The 18,290-nt window shown below is 41.5% G+C and overlaps 1 long non-coding RNA gene across 2 annotated transcripts in view; it reads left to right on the forward strand.

Moving 5' to 3' along the window:
* The window catches only part of LOC148115312 (uncharacterized), a 220,588-nt gene that overhangs the window by 64,122 nt on the left and 138,176 nt on the right, over positions 1–18,290 (forward strand). The window contains exons 1-3 of one of the 2 annotated variants that reach the window (XR_015732383.1): positions 11,816–11,870; positions 12,801–12,827; positions 14,869–14,898. This is a non-coding gene — a long non-coding RNA (uncharacterized LOC148115312). Of the gene's footprint in view, positions 1–11,815; positions 11,871–12,800; positions 12,828–14,868; positions 14,899–18,290 lie in introns of those variants that run through there. The other variant, XR_015732381.1, reaches the window with a different exon arrangement.

Raw genomic sequence — 18,290 nt, forward strand, 5'->3', positions numbered from 1 at the left:
AAGGAGGAAATTGGCACAAACAAGACCTGCAGGCGCTCTCGTTCCATCCTACTTAAGAACAATACTCAATAAAAGAAGACGAGAAAAAAAGAAGGAAAAGGGCTTCAAAAGAGTCATTGATTACTCTGATGGATTTAGAAATGATATTGGCTCCCACTGCTTCTTGTTTGATCCATTTTTTAAAATGGCCTTTTACCTTCAAGTGAAAGGAACATCAAAAAGTTTCTCTATGATAACTTTGGAGACTTTATTGGTAACAGTTGAAGGGTACATATAACGCAGCGAAATTTTCTGTTGCAACTCTTAAAACCTGAAAGAAGCTACAGCTGAATTAGTTCTGGGTTTATGAAAAATGAATCCAAAGCCCACAGTGATTTATGTCACACGCTACCTCATTAAAACACTATGTATAGTTTTAAGTTGTCTTTTATTAGGTTATAATTTTGTAATATAAATTTGCTGGCCAATTCCTTTATTGTTCTGAAATAAATGTGCGTGTATGTGTAGGTCTCATTGAAATGCTCAGTTCTTCCATATTCACTATTAGGACAGCCATTCTGTCAAACCTTGCTATCCCATTTTTTTTTTATTGGCAGGGAAGGTCCAGGTGTGAACACAGAATTTAGAATAATAATAATAATAATAATAATAATAATAATAATAATAATAATAATAATAATAATAATAATAATAATAATTTTATTTCTATACCGCCCTTCTCCCGAAGGACTCAGGGCGGTGTACAGCCTATTTAAAAACAGAATAAACATCAATTTAAAAACAATTTAAAAGAATTAAATAATTTGGCTTAATTTAAAACCCCAAAAATTTAAAACATCCAATTAAAAATCATGTTGCTAACCCAGCCTGGCGGAACAATAGGGTCTTGAGTGCGCAGCGAAATACCCGGAGGTCAGAAATCTTACGAATTTCTGGGGGCAGTTCATTCCACAGGGCTGGGGCTCCCACAGAGAAGGCCCTCCCCCTGGGTGTCGCCAGCCGACATGACTTGGCCGATGGCACCCTGAGGAGACCCTCTCTGTGGGAGCGGACTGGCCTGTGGGAGGCTATTGGTGGCAGAAGACGGTCTCGAAGGTACCCGGGTCCTATGCCATGGAGCGCTTTAAAGGTGGTAACCAACACCTTGAATCGCACCCGGAAGACCACTGGGAGCCAGTGCAGCTCGCGCAGGAGGGGTGTCACGTGGGTGCAACGGGTTGCACCCATAACCACCCGCGCGGCCGCATTCTGGACCAGTTGGAGCCTCCGAGTGCTCTTCAAGGGGAGCCCCATGTAGAGAGCATTCCAATAGTCCAACCGGGAGGTGACAAGGGCGTGAGTGACTGTGCGCAGGGCGTCCCGATCCAGAAAGGGCTGCAACTGGCGAATCAGGCGGACCTGATAAAAGGCCCCCCTGGCCACGGCCGTCATATGTTCTTCTAAAGACAGCCGTGCGTCCAGGAGGACACCCAGATTGCGAGCCCTCTCTGTGGGGGGCAAAGATTCACCCCCAATAGTCAGCGATGGCACCTGCTGACTATATCGGGACGCCGGGAGCCACAACCACTCGGTCTTGGAAGGGTTGAGTCTGAGCCTGTTCCTCCCCATCCAGACCCGCACGGCCTCCAGGCAGTGAGACATCACATCAAGGGCATCGTTGGGGTGGTCTGGGGTGGAGATGTACAGCTGAGTGTCGTCAGCGTACAGATGACACTTCACCCCAAAACCACGGATGATCTCACCCAGCGGCTTCACATAAATGTTGAACAGGAGGGGCGAGAGGACCGACCCTTACGGCACTCCCCATGCGAGATGCCTCGAGGTCGACCTCTGTCCCCCTGCCAACACAAACTGCGAGCGGTCGGAGAGGAAGGAGGAGAACCACCGCAGAACGGTGCCCCCTATTCCTAACCCCCTCAACCGCCGCAGCATGATACCATGGTCGATGGTATCAAAAGCCGCTGAGAGATCTAATAGGACTAGGACAGAGGAACAACCCCTGTCCCGAGCCCTCCAGAGATCATCCACCAACGCGACCAATGCCGTTTCTGTGCTGTGCCCCTGCCTGAAGCCCGACTGGCACGGGTCCAGATAGATAGCTTCATCCAGGTGTCGGGGAAGTTGTCGTGCCACCACGCTCTCAACAACCTTCGCCACAAAACGAAGGTTGGAGACTGGACGATAGTTGGCTAATTCAGCCGGGTCCAGGGAAGGCTTCTTGAGGAGGGGCCTCACTACCGCCTCTTTCAAGGCGGCAGGAAAGGCACCCTCGCTCAAAGAAGCAGTTATAATCCCTTGGAGCCAGCCTGAATAGCCTGAAACCTTCTCCTATTGGCCCTTGTTGGTCAGTTCAGTTTCTGCAGGGTTTCCCTTGGCTCCAGTGGACACTCCAGAAAGTGATTCTAACCATTCCTAGACCTCTCCATTATTGTCACTGTTGCACCTCATCCTTTATTTTATAAAGTGTTCACAACATTCATAACTCTGCCTTCAAAGCACAGGTGTAAAGGCAGAATCTCCAGGGTAAATGATTACTGCAGAAGGAAGAAACAGAAGGGTTTTTTCACTTTATACTATGTTACCAAACTGCCATGCCTAATTTAGCTGTTTATTTAATTCTGTGATTCCATCCATTGTTTTTTGTCCTACTTCAGGTGCTTTATACAACCAAGAATTGTATTAGGGTTTTTTGGCTGTTTCTGCATACTGCTGAGTCATTTTAAATAATCATCCACTAAGATTCCAAGGTCCATCTCACAGTTATTGTTTTTGAGCCAGGCTTCACTTAATCTGTACTTGTATCTTTGGTTTTCCCTGCCCAAGTGTAAAACCTTGCTTTTCTCCACATTAAATTTCATTTTGTTGGATAGGGCCCATTGTTCAAATCCAGCTTAGTGTCATTTGATGGGTTCCCCTTCCATTCGCTCATCTAAGTCATTTATGAAGATATTGAAGAGTACTGGGCCTAAGACAGATCCTTGTGGTACCCCACTGCTTACTTCCCTCCATGTAGATGTAGTACCATTAAGGACTACTGCTTTGTCAGCCAGTTACAAATCCATCTGGTGATGCTGCTGTCTATCCCACATTTTTCTAGTTTACCAAAAAGTAGGTGGTGCTCTACTTTGGCAAATACCTTGCTGAAGTCTAAATGTATTATGTCCACAACATTTTGCTGGTCTACTAATTTATTCACTTTGTCAAAGAATGAAATAAGTTTGGTTTGGCATGATCTGTTTTAACAAACCCATCCTGGTTTCTAGTTATAACTTTATATGTTTCTAGATGTTCACAGATCTGTTTTTCAATTATTTTTCCAGTATTTTCCCAGGTATTATTGATGTTAGGCTGATTGGTCTGTAATTTCCTGAGTCTGTTTTTTTCCTTTCTTCAAGATGGGAAGCACCTCAGCTCTTTTCCAATCCTCTGGTAGCTCCAAGATTTTTTGAAGATATACAGTACAATGGTTCTGAGATAACATCTATGAGCTCCTTCAGCATTCTGGGATATAATCCATCAGGTCCCTGTGGTTTATATTTATCAAGGTCAAATAGGTGTTATCTTACCATTTTCTTGCTTATTTTAGTTTTTATTGATAGACTGTCTTTTGCAGTTCTATTTTGGTTGGTTGAGCTACAGTTCCTTTTTGCGTGAAGACTGATGCAAAGAATAAGCTAAGCAGCTCTACTTTCTCTCTACTCCCTGTTATTTCTTTGCTATCTTTGCTATTTAATGGACCGACTGTCCACTTGGTATTTTTCCTGTTATCTGTCTGTTGAAATAAGAGTCACTTTGTCATCTGCTGATATTCTGTTTTACTTATGTGTCCATCTTTCCCTGTTTTGTACTTATCCTTTTTATCTTTCAGTTTATCAGAGAGATGTTTGTGCAGTCATGCTGGTTTCTTTTTGTATTTTTTGAGGTTTTTTTTACAGTGGTATTGTGTTGGATTGGGCTTTTATGATTATATTTTTCAGTTTTTCCCATGTTTTTTGAGTGGTTTTCCACTTTAGAATTTTTATCCATGAAATTTTGCTTAGGCTCTCTCTGAGCTTCTTAAAATCAGCACTTTTAAAGTTTAAGACACTGGTTGGATTATATTCTATTGTTTGTGTTTGCATTAGATTGAATTCCAGTATGACGTGGTCACTCTCACCCAAGGTTGCAACAACTTCAACTCCCTCTATCACTTCTTCTCTATTAGTAAGAATTAGGTCCAGAATAGTTTTTCCTCTGGTTCCTTCCTGTACCTTTTGGATGACAAAGTTGTCAGCTAAGTATGTTAGGAATCTGTTTGATCTCCCACTTGCTGCAGAGTTTGTCTCCCAGTTGATATCAAGGGAGTTAAACTCTCCCATTACCTCTGTGGCATGTTTCCTACATAACTGATTTCCAAAGGGTTCATCTATTTCTTCTGCTTGGTTGGGTGGCCTGTAGCATACGCCGATAGCAATATCATTTGTTTTCCTTTTTATAGTGACCCATGTGGATTCTAGGAGGTTTTCATCCCTGTTTTTATCTATTTCTGTGGAGATGTAGTGATCTTTTATATATAATGCAACTCCACCTCCTCTTTTCTTAGGTCTGTTTCTTTTGAATAGTCTGTATCCTTCTATCAATACATTCCAGTCATGGCAACTATATTATATCTGCCTTCATGTATTTGTACTTCAAGTTGACCCTGTTTGTTCCCTAAACTTTGAGTATTGGTGTATAGGCATTTGAGACCTTTATTGGTCTTGGGCATATTCCTTATATCTCTTACTTTGTAACTTGGATTTCCATCCTTTTCATCACTCTCTATTTCATTCAGGTTTTTTTAAATTTCTTTTTTCTCTTTACTCCCTTCCTCCTTCTTTGATTGGTTATCTAGTGGTTTTGGCTTGGAATTAGGTTCTATAGGTCATGAAAATTGTCCCCCTCCCCCGCTCAGCTTTAGTTCAAAGCCCTTTGGATAAGATGAGCCAGTCATTTTCTGAATATCTTGAACAACCTAGTTGGGTTGTTCAGTTTTCTCACCTGACCTTGATGGCATTTTCAAAGGTTTGAAAGGGTTTCTCTCTAGAGATTCACCAGCTCATCTGTGGGATGGAGCTTTTGAAACCAAGACAAGGAGTCCCTTCCGTGGATTCAGAATCCACTGACAAGCTCACACACTCTTAACTGAAAGCCTCTGCTTGGTCTGCAATATATGCTTTGCCTTTTCCTCTATAATCCACAATTTCCAATTGCTTAACAAGTATCCATTTTGTTGCAATTACATCACAATCTTACTTAGCTTCTCTTTTTCTTTTTCAGTTTAAAAATATCACATCATATTTAAAGTCCAGTCCAAATTAAAGTAGCTATTCTCACTTCTTTTTTTCTTTTTTCCCCTTTTATTTATACATCACTTTTTCCCTCTTTTTAAAGTTTATTATCCATTCTTTTTGTTTTTCTTGCAATTTAAAAAAGAAAGGATCTCTTTATTTCTTTCCAATCCTTTGACCATATCTAATTGTTTAAAGTTTCCAGATAGTTTGTTCAAAAACCAATTTTCAATTGGGTTTTTATCTCTTCAAAGTTACATTTCAAAATCTTCTTTGTCCCCGTGCTTCCATCTGAACTTGGTTAATTAACACTTGTTTTCATATTTTATAGTTCTTCATATTTATTTTATTCTCATCTGTGGGAACACTATATATGTCAGAGATGGAGATTGATAACTGAAAAAACAGCATCTTGGGAAGCTGGATTGTTGGTTTGCACAATGGTTATAGCTGTCAAAAGTGTCGTCTTGATAATGATGTATATTAAATGTTAAAGGTAGAATTTAATTTTCACCACTTCTGATGAGGAACTTCTGGATTACCTAAGGAATTGTTGGGGGGGGGGGGCGACAAAAGGTCATTTTCCTAATCAGACTTTTATTATTTTACCAAAAGTTTTTGTGACAGATAAGAAATTGGGGGCGGGGGGGAGCTTATTCTTTTAATTAGACATTTCTTACTGTGGGAGATGCGTTGGGGATATTTCTGTGCCAGAATAGAAACGAGAAATTTATCTTTAATCTCAAACGTCCATGAATTGGAGCTAGATTATAGTAGGAAATGTCTGAAAATATGAATGGCATGGGAAAGAATAATAAAGATTTGTTAATAAGAATCCAAGAAAATAGTATTACAGAAAATTATGCAGGAGATCACAACTTTTTGTAAATGGAAGATGAGCTAAGATTGATGTTTATCTTTTCTTAAGGTACATGCTAAGAAGTAGTATAAAAAGTAGAGTAAAGATGAAATGAACTGGGTTGTCATACAACAATACTGATGATTGTGGGTTGGGGAAGGAAATCTGTAGAAATCTTTGCCTGATATCCCTATTCCATGAAATGTTAACAGCTGTCCTGATGCAGATGTGATTGATTGATCTGACCAAGGCAACTCATCGATTTGGATGTCCTCCAGCATATTTCCTGGCATGATGTGGTGGTGGTGGGGGGGAATCTGTGCAGCACTGTTGGGCTTGTGAGGTGAACTAAGCCCTTGATGAAATTGTTCCTACATGACATCTCTTGGTTGGTTGGTTTACCAAGAGCCTATCAGAGATGAAGTAACAGAAATGACTTCTACAGCATTGCTGAAGAAAATCAAGAAGTCAATCTAACAACTATGATCATGCATCCACCTTCATGCCTGCTCTGTGGGAATAAGAGAGATGAAATGCTATTACTTCTCCTCTCTCATAGCATCAGCAAGTTGTCTGTTTGGGATTATGAGTTCCCTGAGAGGAAAGAAACAACATCAAGAGTGTGTCCTCATGTGTTTTTATGGCCAGTGGCTTCAGCAATCATGTTTGCAAACAGTTTCATATTCACATGTTCAGATTTGGACCAGGATTCAAGAGTTACATCAAGAGTGTCAGCCAGTCAGAGGGTTTAAGGTTCAAGAGTGAAATTAATACACTGGGTCACACATCAGCCAAATCTTGTTTCCAAGACAGAGAACAGAGGTAACTAAGTCTCTTATACAGTCTGCAGCCAACTTTTGCAACCAGAATGCAAATATCCAAAGAGAACTTCTCAGTTCTTCTCTTCCTTCTACTGGTCTTGTGTGGAGATTGGAGGCCTTATGTCATCCTTCTCTGTCAGCTCCAGCTGCTCAGGTGGTGTTTGTCATTGATCAGCCTTACTTTGTCCTTCCTAAGGCTAATGTTCCACAGGCTCAGGAGGAGCTGATTCTTCATGCTCCAACTCAGATTCTGACCATGGGCAAAGTCAAAAGAGAAATGTGAAAGGAGCCGGAGCTGAATAACTCAAGGGTAACACTGAATCAAAGAAAAGAATCCTGATCAAGTCATGTCCCCCAAGTGACAGCATCCAGGTTACCAGCGATTTCTGTGGTTAGCAAACTAAGAAAAGCTGCTTATTTGGTCTCTAAAGTCAAACAGAAGTGTTTACTTTGAGGATTATTTCTATTATTTCCACCTGAATAAATATCAGTCCTCTTGTCATAAGTTTTAAAAAATACCTATTAAGCTTTCACGATGAAATGAGCAAGGATCAGTTTGTGAATAATGGCTGCAGGTCCAGAAAAACAAATGTATGAGGTGAGGAGGAATAAAACAAGGCATTCTGGGATACCACTGAAACTCTTCTTGCCAAGGGTGCCTTGTAAGGCCTTTGCCATTTCACCTCCACCATAGAATCTGGGCAGAGTCTTCCAATGGTTAGATATAATGTCTCTTTTGAAAGGAAGAAAACTGTTGAAAGGTTAAAGTAAATGAAACAATGCTTCAGTCAGAGATGCTTAGAGAGTTCTATGCTGCACAGGGGCTTGGACTAAATGACCTCTAAGCATGAGAAGACTGTGATAATTCTCTTATTCTCTTCTAGAAGTCAGAAAATGGGCTGTTTCCGGCCTCCGGATGGCCTCCGGGGGTGGGGTGGAGGCCATTTTCGCCCTCCCCAGGCTCCTAGAAAGGCTCTGGAGCCTGGGAAGAGTGAAAAATGGGCCTTCCTCACCCCCAGAGGCCAGAAACCGTCTGTTTCTCAACATCCGGTGGGCCCAGAAGGCCTGAAAATCAGCTGGCCAGCACCCACATGCGGGCCAGAGCTGAGCTCACGTGCCAACCGATATGGCTCCGCATGCCACCTGTGGCACGTGTGCCATAGGGTCTCCATCACGGGTCTAGGCAGTTGTTAACACTTCCTTGAAAAAAAGAATGGTCCCACCAACTCTTAAAAAGGTTGTGGTGTCCCCTCCTCTGACTTTCTATCAGCTTGCTCTAAATCCCATGGCCAAAAGGTAGGGGCTGGTCCTATGAACTTTCACAGAATATTCTGTTTGGGTCTATGACTTTTTGGATTGAACCCTTCACCTTGCCTGTTTCGCCTTGAGGTTTTCACCTCTGGGTTATTAGCCACAAACCTTTCTCCTTGGCTGGCCCTCCCCTAATCTTTCACCCCAGCACAATGGCCACGGCCACTCCCTCCCAGACGCTTCACCACAGCCCATACACAGAAGGAGGTTTTGTCCTAGGTTTTTCGACACCTGGGACAGTTAGGGCCCAACAAATCAGCTAGGGGGGAAGGAAGGAAGGAACAGCCTTGGTGAAATGGGAGAGAGAAGGAGGGAGAAGGAGGGGGGGACTTCCACCTCTGGCTTTTTTTTTTTTTTTTTTTTTTTTTGAGAGAGAAGGAAGAACCCTTTTCAGGCCAGGTATCCAAATCAATAACTAATGACAATGAATAATTTACGGCATTGATTCCCACCCCCCAAAAAGGGGTGAGATGTTGGCAAACATCCCATTCAAGATTTAGAAAGAAAGAAAAGGAAATTGTAAAAACACCCCGTTCCCACCCCATCCATTCCCCCAGTTCAAAGGGAAGCACTCCCGGTTTTTTTTATTTTTTCCAAGGGGAAGAGTTGCAAAAAATAGCAAAATGACAAAAATGACAAAATGACAAAAGAATTGGCCATTATGCCGGGGTGAAAGACTAGGGGAGGGTCAGCCAAGGAGAAAAGTTTGTGGCTAATAACCCAGAGGCGAAAACCTTGAGGCAAAACAGGCAGGGAGAAGGATTCGAGCCAAAAAGTCACATTCCGGTTCTGTTCTCAGCAAGATGAAGAGAGCTCAGAGCCCAACCTGAAGTGGCCTTTGAAGAACAGGGAAGAAACTGGAAGCAAAGATTAATCCAAATTGGCCTCAAGCACAAGCAGTCTAAGTTCAAGATGTGAGTTTCCAGGATAAAGTAGGACTCCTTGTTCTGTATCCCATCATGCAGGCTGCCAACCGCAAGGGCTAAAACCAAAAAAACTTTAGCAAAATCAATCCCTTCAAATCAAACTATCTCAAAGAATCTTAGAAAATGAACTTAAGCTAAATCAAATATTTTATAAAATATCTAACCTCCTATAGGTTAAAAGTAACTGAATGAAACAGGAAGCAAGGTACTTAGCAAAGGTGGAAATATTCAGTCTGTGAAAAGACCATAATCGTAAATTCATATGTTAAGACAAGGGCTCTGGATTCACTGCTGGGGACAAATAAAAACTGCAGAATTCAAAAGAATGCTAATTTCATTCATCTTCACTCCTCAGATAAGAATGGAAGCCCATGTATCAACTAGCTGTTTTTTATTATTTTGCAGAGCATGGGGGAATGTTTGAGAATTCAAAATCTCAATCTCAAAATATGCTTGTCTTCTTCCAGTAGGAAGAGATATAAAATATGCATGCATCTATGTAATATAAGAATCACATGACTACATTAAGTCAAATGTTGTTAGAATACAGAATTACCAGTAGAAACCCTGGTAACAGCTAAACTCTGAATTCTGCTACATCTTCCTATTTCACCATGTTGGTAAGTGTAGGCGTAAGGGATCATTTCACCGTTCTTGAGGATTACAGAAGGAACAAAGCCCCTTTCAGTGGTGGGATTCAAATAATTTAACAACCGGTTCTCTACCCTAATGACAGGATGGGTGGGTGTGGCCATGGTGGGCGTGGCCAGGGAGTGTGATAGATCTCCTGCACCCTTCTGCGAGCAAAAAAGGGCCGCGGGAGGGTGCGCCGCATATCCCCACACCTCTTTTTGGGCCTAGGAGGCCTCCCTAAAGCGTCTTGGGAGCGAAAACAGGCCGTGCAGGGTGCCCTGCCCCCCATGCCCAATTTTGGGCCTAAGAGGCCTCCCTGTACTTACCTGGGAGCCAAAATGGGGCACGTGGGAACTCCTAGAAGGGGCGGGGGCAGCCAGCAATTTAACTACTGGTTCGCCCGATCCAGCCTGAACCAGCTGAATCCCACCACTGGCCCCTTTGCTAGATGCATATCTCCTGGGGCTCTAAAACCTCTGGCCACCCACCCACCATGAATGACCTCATTGCAAAGTGGTCATTTGATACTAGTCATAAGAACCTGAGAATGAGGTGAAATGTGATGGGGGAGATGATTGGGGGACTTCCAGTGATTTAAGAATCATAAATTATCTCTTATTTTAATGAATACCCATGTTCATAATTCAAGGTTTAAATACATATGTTGTGATCTCCCCCTAGATCAGAATACAATGATTGGATATATATAGTATATACATACAAGTATAATCAACTCTGCAATGCAATAAGTAGTTGAGAAGCAGTACTTAGTCCTATTTCATCCAAAACTTACTTATAGAAAGTGGGGTGTGTGGGGGTCGGGAGATGCTTAAGAAATGACTTTTAACCTTTACAGGAGTTATAAACATCCCTGACAATCAATTCATATATAGAAAGATAAAGAAAAAGTCTTGAAAATGATAGAAAGGGGAAGAAAAGAAACTTAATCAAAGAAGCCAACTTGGCCATTTCTGCAATTTCTAACATCTTCACAGTCCACAGTCTGCATCCCAAACATCTAATATTTTGTCAGAAATGTTGATATCTGCTTCATAATCTTTTTATAGCTTTATTCGTCACAGCTGCATTGCTCATTCTTTGGATTGGTGCTTCATCCATTATATTTAAAAAAAGGGTCACTGGACAAATTCTTTGTGACATTTTGTTATTTCCCTCAATGTGTTATGAGGAGTTAATGGTGTGTAGATTTGCCACAACTTCATAAACCATGAAGAACTGTTTCCTCTTTGTCCTGCAAGTGATTCCCTTTGCCTAGCCAATTTTTGCCAATTTTATAGATATAATTTGTGTTGTTTTAATGTTTTAATTACTTTGTACTTCTTTTATAATTTGCAAGCTGCTCAGAATCACTTTAACAGGAAAGATGATCAGCATAAAACAAACTAATAAATAATAAAGAAAGAAACAAGATCTTTTTTTCTGTTGACCTGACGTAATCTCAGAAAGATTGGTATGTGCTTGCTAATCCTTTTTGGTTCATCCATCACATTGGTTCTGTTCCTTCTTTTCATTTGTGCTTCATCCTTTAAAAAGACAGCTCTCTGTACAACTACTCCATGGCACTTTGTGATTTCCTTCAGCTGACAATCTAAAGGTGTGTAGATCTGAATTCCACGGATCATGAAGGTCTGGGTCCTCCTTGTGCTGGCAGCAATTGCCTTTCCCTTGCCATCCACAGGTAAGAGAGTCCCATTGCTATTCCCTCTGCTTCTGACGAGAGGACGAGGAAGGTCCTGGGAGTGAGTGGGCAGCCAGTCATAACCAAATCATAAATGTATGACAATTCTCTTTTAAGCCTTCCTGGGATGGGCTAACTTCTCTGAAGGCTTCCAGGGTGGAATGGGTGGCACAGGCACAGGAGAATTCTTACAGAAAACAATGAAATATGATGGGATTCTCTAATAAAAGTTTTTGAGCCATTTACTTATGTAATAAAGATTGTTGCTTGCTTTATTTTCCTGTCTAGCACAAGAAAGTGGTGAAGAACCTGGTTAGTATTTTATCCCATACATTATTGTGGATATTCTTCACGAAAGACCAGCAAGGGGTGTAGGATAAGAGAATTTAAAGGAATCCCAATCTATCATCCATTCCCTTCATCCATTCCCTTCATGCACTCATTGCTGTATTTCAGGTCCTCAATGGGTCCTTGATTCCCCAGTGCCCTAACACAGCATCTGTAGCAGAGATAGGCACTGCAGAAGCTTCTCAAGGGCAGCCCCAACAGTCTCTGCCAACATAGTCAGTGGTGACTTCTAGATGATGGGACCTGGAGTTCAATAGCATATCCATTCCTGACTATCATTACACACAGACACCCAAGTAAAAAGAAATGACAAACACAAATATACCAAAAAAGGACAAAAAAGATAAAAATGAACAGATTCAATTAAACAAATTGAAACAAACACCATCACTATATTAATATTATTAAAAGTTACTGTGTTGCTAATGAGTTCCATATACTACTGTGATAGGAACCACTCTTGATTCCCTAATTTTACCACCATCTAAAGTTCCTTCTGCATTATTGCAAAGCATATTAATATCTTGTTCAAAATACTGCTAGTTTCCCTTTTTAGCCCCTCAGATTCATCAAGAAAGAAAAGGCTCAGTTTGGGCATCACTTCATCCATCAATGTTAGACACTTTTCTGTTCATTAATTAATCCTATTTCCTTGCGTTGTAAGAAGGGTGGACAGATGAAACAGTTGAACAGTTGCATATCAGCTGTGATACACTGAAGAATGACATCACTTTTTTCAAAAAAAATAATAATGTTATTGATTCCTTGAATTTGGTATTACAGTCTGAAATAGTCCTGGGTAAGGGTGACAAGCATCATCTCTATAATTATCTGGCAGGGTCAGTACACCTTGATCACTTGAAGCAACCTCTCTATTTTTTCCCCCTTGAACAGGTCTGCTTCAACTATTATTACCTAACCGTAAGTATGTCAGAGTACAATGTCTTATCTACGTGCACAATCTTCTGTGAGGTGAAATGCAGAGGGTGTATTTCTGATACTGTTTTAGAGCTTTATCCCTTTGTGTTCCCCTTTTCTTGCCTCAATTAATCAAAGATATCCTCTAGCGCAGTGGTTCTCAATGTTATCCTCACCACAGAACCCCTTTAAATACCTTTTGTGGCCATTAACTATGGCCATGGTCCGAAAACTCTTAACTCAAGAGTTAAATCATAAAATTTCTTCAAGTCCTGGAGAACCACTGGTCTAGAGCATTTTCGGTCCCATAGTTACTTTCTCCACAATCAGCTCATAGCTTCCTCTCTTTCCTTACATGTTTCATGACTGTAGGCGGGTCCTTTTAAATGCATATAATCCACAGAGGGGGGCTCTAAACTGAACTGTTAGATTGTTAGGTGAATTATGATATTTTAAAGCAGGGGTGTCAAACACAAGGCCCAGGGGCTGCATCCGGCACATGATGTGGTAGGATCTGGCTCATGGGACCATCCTGGAAAATGTAAGGGACCAGCCCACATCGCTTTGGCCCAGTCTACCCAATGTGAAGAGGAAACATGCCAGCAGTTTGGGAAGTGGTGTCAAACTATCCACGCCCACCTAGTCGGCCACGCCTACCCAGTCGGCCACGCCTACTCAGTCGGCCACGCCCACTCAGCCCCCCAAGGTCAACCACAGCCCTGATGCAGCTCTCAATGAAATTGAGTTTGACACCCCTGTTTTAAAGGGTAAAGTATAATGGAAACATAATACAACTATCTTTATGTAGAAATAATTCTATTGATTTGCCTTGATTGGAAAAATAGAGAAGAAAGGGCTCCTTTACCCACTCTCTGTATAGGAAAATTCTGGAAAAGAACAGTAAAATAAGGTGGACTTCTATAATAGAAATATTATGAGGTATTAGTCTGATGTTATTTTTTGCACATCATAGGAGTAATTTATCTGAGCAAGTATTTTTGACAATGGGTGACACAGTTTTAGAATCTCTTTGAAGTTTTGCTCTCCTTGTACGGAGACTCGTATGGAAAACCTATGGCCACTTTGAGGATTCCAAGGTCCTTTTTGGTGACTCCTGAAGAGTTCAATGTACCGATAGTCCTCAACTTATAATAGTTCATTTAATGACCATTGGAAGTTACAACAGTACTGAAAAATGCAATTTTAACTCTTTTTGATGCTTCTGACAGTTGCAGGATGGTCAAGTGATCAAAATTGAGATGGTTGGCAACTGGTTCATATGTATGAGGGTTGCAGTGTCCTGGGGTCATGTGATCACCTGCTGTGACTTTCTGACAAGTCAAAGGGGAAGCCAGATTCACTTAACAACCCTGTTAATGACTTAATAACTGTAGTGATTCACTTAACAACTGTGGCAAGAAAGGTCATAAAAATTTGACCCCTGTATTTGTATTGGGGCAAATGGGGCAAAACTCACTTAACAACTGTCTCATTTAGCAACAGAAATTTTGGACTCAATTGTGGCCATAAGTTGAGGACTACCTCAAACTGGGATCCTAATTATGAAAAACAATCTATTCACATTGATTGAGACATGAAGCAAGTCTTTTATACTTGCAAAATTATGCACATATTTAGAAATCTTAAAAGGTGTTACCCTCCAAAGGTCCTCAAAAAGGAAACTAACTTTTCTAGTGATACCATCATTTCACCACCATCTAAACTTCCTTCTGCTTTATTGCAAAGAATACAAATATATGGTTGAAAATAATGCAGGGTCTCATCAGGTTCATCAAGAAGGAATTGGGACCGTTTGGGCATCACCCCATAAGCATTAGATACATTCACTACTCCCATGTTCCCTGGCTGGATGAAGAGGTTAAATGTTGAACAGTTGTATTGCAGCTGTGATTCCCTGAAGGTTATCTGACATCGCTCTTAACTCCAAAGTAATGGTACTGATTCATTGAATTTAGAAAAATAATTTAAAATAGTTTTGGGTTAAGTGACAAACATCAACCTATTTTTTTTCCCATTGAAACAGGTATATCACTAATCCCCTCCTCGGAGATAAGTATGTTAAAGTAGTGCGTAAGATTTGCCAGCATGATATTCTGTAAAGTGAGAGGCAGAGAATGTGTTTTCCTTTCTGTGTTTCTCTTTTCTTGCCTTAATTCAGCAAAGTAGATCCTCTACAGCAGTGTTCCCCAACCTTTGCAGCTTGGTGGCCTGGTGGAGGTGGGAGGAGAGGGGAACTGGCCACATGAGCAGTGGGATGGGCCATATCAGATACACATGCAGCTCACCTTGTGCAAGTTGAATGGTGCATATTTGTGCACCAGGGCTGGTCTGCCACTTGCTCAAATCAAGCCGCGCACGCATGCGTCCACCCCAGCCCACCATTTCCGTGGCCTGATTGCAAATAGGCCACAGTCTGTACTGGGCTTCAGCCTGGCAGTTGGGGACCCCTCAACTACAATCATCACTTCCTGCATGATCAGCTCATACCTTCTCCTCTTCCCTCACGTGTCTCATGTCTGTAGGAGGGACCCTTTTGAATGTCTCTTATCCACATAGAAGGCTTTAGGTTGAAGTGATAGATTTTGGGTGAATTGTGTTACTTTGAAGGATGAATTACAATGAAAACATGATGCAACTTTCTTTACTGGGGGAATAATGCTTTTACTTTGTCTTCTTTAGAAAAATAGAACAATGTGTGCCATTTTGAAAATGATAGCCATTCTTACTGACGTCTCTTTTTCTTCTTTGAAGTAATATCGCCTTCACCAGTCGTAGTCATAAGTAAGTACCTTAATCTATCAGGTATTATAACCAACAACATTCAGAGTAGACATTAAACAACAGCGGAGACAGAATATAGGCCTGTCTCAACCCTCTTTGTATTTCTGCATCATCTGAATATTTTCAGCCTAGTCTCACATTTGCTATGTGATGCCAATAGAGATTCTTTATGATTTGGATGTCTTTGTCATGTAGTCCCACTTGTTTCAGAATTTGTAATAGTTTGCTGTATCTTATTTTATCAAATGCTTTTTCAAAATCAGTGAAGCTCATGTAAACACTATGATTGACACATTGTTTTGTTCTTACATGTAATTAAACTGGGAGTGGTGAGAATGGGCCCTCATTCTGAGCCCTCCCAAAGCTCTGTTTCTACTCTGTGGGGAAACCTCCCTTCCATTAAAAAGAAACATATTACTCCTTCACCATCAGCTATGGTGGCTGGGGCTGCTGCCGTTCCAGAATGCAAATCTGGAATATTATCATTTAACAAGATGTTGTTCCTTCCTTACAGTACCTGGTCCAGTCTTTGGAAACTTCGATGACCCCAGATAACTACCTGCAAGGATACTTGGAGAAGAGTTCATCCAACTCCATGGTGGAATATGATATGAAAACAGTTCAACAATAATTCTCAGTGCCAATGTTAATAAATAACTATTAGCTGCAACAATTATGTTCTGCTATTTTTCATCCTCCTCATATGAAAGTGGGAATTCACCTGGAATCATGAGGTCTCTTTGGATGAGTGATGCTCTTAGCACTTTTGCTCCAGAATATGTTGCTTTGCTATCTTCAAAAATGTTATACTCTTTGATAAGGATGGAAAAGAATTATTAGTTCACTTGTCTGAAATGGTACAGGGCAGTGAGGCTAACCTTTTTGCCATTGCGTGCCAGGATGGGGGGTGGGAGGGCCAGTGCGTGGGTGCCCACACCCATAATTCTATGCACCCCACACCGTGCATGCGTGAACGACCCTCCACGCTCCCAGTATGTGATGGCCAGGTAGACCCGTTTTTCTTTCTCACCTGGCTCAAGGCCTCTCTATGAGTCTGAGGAGGGCAGAAAAAGCATTCCCCACCCACCGGAGGCTGAAAATGGGCCGTTTGACAACTTCCGGTGGGACCTCCGGGGTGGGGAAGGCCATTTTCGCCCTCCCCAGACTCCTAGAAAGACCCTGGAACTAGGTGAGAAAGAAAAACAGGACATCCCCAGACCCCCAGGCCCTCCGGACTCAGGAAACAGCCTATTTCTCTACTTCTGGTGGGCCCAGAAGACTCAAAAATCAGCTGGCTAGCACGCCATGCGTGCCTGAGCTCAACTTGCGTGCCCGATGATATGGCTACAGGTGCTACCTGTGGCACACGTGCCATAGGGTCGCCATCGTGGGTATAGGATCTCCTGTTTGAGCACGGGGTTCGACTAGAAGACCTTCAAGATCCCTCCCTTCCAGCTCTATTTTGATTGTTTCATTGTTTATTGTATCATTTCAGAAGAAAAATGCCAGAATAGCAAGAATTCCAAGTCATGTAAATATAAGCCCTTAAACATGATACAGGAAATTTGTGGACAGGGCAATGACAAAAGTATTTTATGCTACACTGCAGAATGGAAAAACCATATACTCTACCCCAGGGCCTAGAAACCATATAGATCTAATTGGGGACTTCATTCCAGAGGACAAATTTACTGCTTAGAAGCTGTTCTTCCTGGGTCCCCAAAAACAACACTTTTTCATTAAAGGAAACTAACCTGTTTGGCAAGGCAAAAGTCACAGACACAAAACTCCTCCTCCCCCAAAGGAATTTTTTAATAAAAGTGATAGTTTGCCTTCTTACTTGTTATTTCCTTGAATAAGCTCTTGAATTTCAATCCATCGTTAGGACCCATAGCAGAGAAGAGGATATCAGAGCTGTCTGTCTATCTGAATTTGGTTAACTAACACTTTTCTTCATATTTTATTATCCTCTGCGGGAGATGCGTTGGGAATATTTCTGTGCCAGAATAGAAACTAGAAATTTATCTTTAATCTCAAACATCCATGAATTGGAGCTAGATTATAGTAGGAAAAATTATGCAGGAGTCACAACTTTTTGTAAATGGAAGATGATCTTAGATTGATGGTTAACTTTTGTTGAGGTACATGCTAAGAAGTAGTATAAAAAGTGGAATAAATATGAACTGCATTGTCATACAACAATACTGATGATTGTGGGTTGGGGAAGGAAATCTGTAGACTACCTTGCTTGATAGCCCTACTCCATGAAATGTTAACAGCTATACCGATGCAGATGTGATTGATTGATCTGACCAAGACAACTCATCGATTTGGATGTCCTCCAGCATATTTCTTGGCATGATGTGGTGGCGGGGGTGGGGGGGGGAGAATCTGTGCAGCACTGTTGCGCTTGTGAGGTGAACTAAGCCCTTGATGAAATTGTTCCTACATGACCTCTCTCTGTTGATTGGTTTACCAAGAGCCTATCAGAGAGGAAGTAACAAAAATGACTTCTACAGCATTGCTGGAGAAAATCAAGAAGTCAGTCTAACAACTATGATCATGCATCCACCTTCAGGCCTGCTCTGTGGGGATAAGAGAGATGAAATGCTATTACTTCTCCTCTCTCATAGCATCAGCAAGTTGTCTGTTTGGGATTTTCAG

Source organism: Pantherophis guttatus, chromosome 2 (assembly GCF_059756535.1).
Source record: "Pantherophis guttatus breed Tessera chromosome 2, ASM5975653v1, whole genome shotgun sequence".
Taxonomy (NCBI): Eukaryota; Metazoa; Chordata; class Lepidosauria; order Squamata; family Colubridae; genus Pantherophis; species Pantherophis guttatus.